At 43.7% G+C, this 2765-nt stretch overlaps 1 pseudogene; it reads right to left on the bottom strand.

The window, feature by feature from the left end:
* Positions 1-569: 569 nt before the first annotated feature.
* Positions 570-2507, bottom strand: LOC110497080 (annotated as a pseudogene).
* Positions 2508-2765: the final 258 nt, after the last annotated feature.

Genomic DNA, 2765 nt, shown 5'->3' with positions numbered 1-2765 from the left:
ACATTTTACGGACAATCTATTTTACAATAGTTATCTTTTCTTTGTTATTAGTCCCACCCTTCAGCTCCACTTAACCCCTGCCATCTATCTCTTAACACCATCCATATTGGATTTCTACTTGCCATATTTTTCAACTGTACTCTTATATTTCACAGAAGTTCTGAACCTTTCTATTCTCATAGTTTCTACAGATTATAAATTAAAGATAAACATTTTTGCTAGTAGTAATATTATATTATTGATTGACAATGACTTTTTAAATCACCCAGCAGTGCTATCTGCAGAGTTAGCTCCAGGTAAATATCGCAATTCTTCAGCCATTGCTGGACCTGTGACCAAAAATACATATGGACTGTACCAAAACAAATGATCTAAGTTTAAGTTATTTAGTAATAATAGAATCACCCAAATGTGGTAGTCTAAACTGCTGCATGCACTTCATGGGAATGGTTGTTCATGCAGGTCTTCATAAAAGATCTGCAGCGAAGCAGGGAGAAAACAAGTTTGGAACAGGGATAGAGATCCTTTTTAAATGCAAATCTGATTGGATGCAGCTTTTGCTTTCTGAAATATCAGCCTCAATTTAACTTCAGAGTTTATTTATTTTCTTTCTGAGGGCTAATCAGGGACATGTTCTGGGAAAGCTCTAGCCAGGGAAAGGCCACCAGAGTTGGGGACTGTCCCTAGAAATCGGGGACATCTGGTCCCATAGGCACCAATGCGATAACAGCTGGGTCTTGTCTGCTGAGTTCATTGATTGTATATGAACCAGAAAAAAATGGAAGTGAGTGGGTGTCTCGCTTCCTCTTCCATCTCTGACTACTCCTTCCTTCCCCCTTCCTTCCTCAGATTAGTAGTCCTGCCTTCTCCAATGCTTTATCTACATTGGGAACCAGCTGTCTCTCGTAGTCCCAGACCCTCGTGTAGCTCCTTCTTGGTCAGTCCTCCTCGTAGGGGAACTCTGACATGGATGATATGACACACGTAAGGAGGAACCTTCACTGTCTGCCCAAAGTTACGCAGCACAGAGTGGACCGACGTCTGCTCCACTGCCCTGCGGTCAGAGACACAGAAGGGTTGTTAGACAGAGTGGACCGACATCTGCTCCACTGCTCTAGGGTTGTTAGACAGAGTGGACCGACGTCTGCTCCACTGCCCTGGGGTCAGAGACACAGAAGGGTTGTTAGACAGAGTGGGTCGACGTCTGCTCCACTGCCCTGGGGTCAGAGACACAGGAGGGTTGTTAGACAGCTGTTCTATTCTATCCTTTCCTGGGTCTTACTTTCATCTTGTAGGGGTGGTAGGTTCTAACCAGAGACCTATACTACGAACAAACTCAGAGTTCAAGTGAAAAGATCTGATGTGATTGGTCAACAAAATGATTATCATCTAAAAACACCAAAGATCAGAAAATGCTGTTAACAAATTGGGGAAAATATCACATTATATCAGATGTGCCAAATAATTGAGGAAAAAAATCTGCATTTCGATGCCTGTGTAAACACAGCCTAACATATGCACAACACACACGTAACGATCTACCTTAACACACATACACAGTACTTCCCTGAGTCCTCCCCCTACCTTTGGGTTTTGCCTCTGAAGTACATCCATCATCTGGGGCAGGGTTTGATGCGGGTATGGAGCTATAATCTCATCGATGTCGTTCAGCAGTACATAGCGTGACTGATACATATTTCTGTAGACACAGTCATTTAGAGTGGTCAACTGGCCATAGTAGTGGATGTCCCCTCCATGTTCACTGGGCTGCCACCCACTGGACGGGTTCATGTGTTGGTCGATCGGCCAGGGCACCACCTGCAGTCAATCAATCAGTCAGTTAATGAATCCTATCTATCTATCTATCTATCTATCTATCTATCTATTCATCCAATTAATTAATACCTACCTCTACAAAGCCCTCCTGTGTGTAACTCTGTAGCAGTCTCTCCAGGTCTGGTCCACAGCTGGTGTTATACACCACAACATGCTGCACTCCCAACAACCTGCAACATAGCAATCAATTAACCAATCAACCAATGAAGCAATCCATCAATCAATCAACCAATCACTCAATCAATACTCACTTGTACATCTCCAGAGTCTGGGTGACCTGAAGCACGTTGTTATAATCGCCAAATAAATTGGACCAACAGACAGTGAAGTTGAACTGAAACTCCTCTTCCTCCCTTTTCACAAGGTTCTGGATGCGGAGGAAGGTTTGGTTCTGAGCGAGCTCGGCGTCAGCTTGTATGGCGAGGGTCACGTGTGACGGGTCGCAGTCGGGATGATTCGGACAAAGGACGTCGTTCGTCACGAAGCGGAAACCTTTATCCCAATATAGAACAGAGACACATATAATTACTGTATAGTGTTAACCAAATCAACAAACTAATCAGCGAATCACCAAGCCCCTTATTTCTTTGATTCGGGTGTTGGTTCAGGTGTGTCAGTGCAGGGCTAAAACCAAATAGCAAATAGCAGGTACCAAAGTGATCAGAGTGCATCTGTGAGTGGGAGTGGGATGTCTCTCATCCTCTTCCGTCTCTGTGCTTACCACACACACACATACACACACACACACACGAGCACAGATAGAGCCATAGAGTTGCTGGGGCACCTGCCCTTTTGCCCTCCTATGAACAAAGTAGCAGGGTTTTTCTGCTAATTATTTTGTATATAATTGTTGTTCTCTTTTCTCTCTTGTAATTTAAATGCTACTAATTGTACATAATTTCTCAGACACTGCCACTCATCCTGCATGC

This window comes from Oncorhynchus mykiss, chromosome 18, assembly GCF_013265735.2.
Source record: "Oncorhynchus mykiss isolate Arlee chromosome 18, USDA_OmykA_1.1, whole genome shotgun sequence".
NCBI lineage: Eukaryota > Metazoa > Chordata > Actinopteri > Salmoniformes > Salmonidae > Oncorhynchus > Oncorhynchus mykiss.
This window is presented reverse-complemented; position numbering and strand designations above follow the sequence as displayed.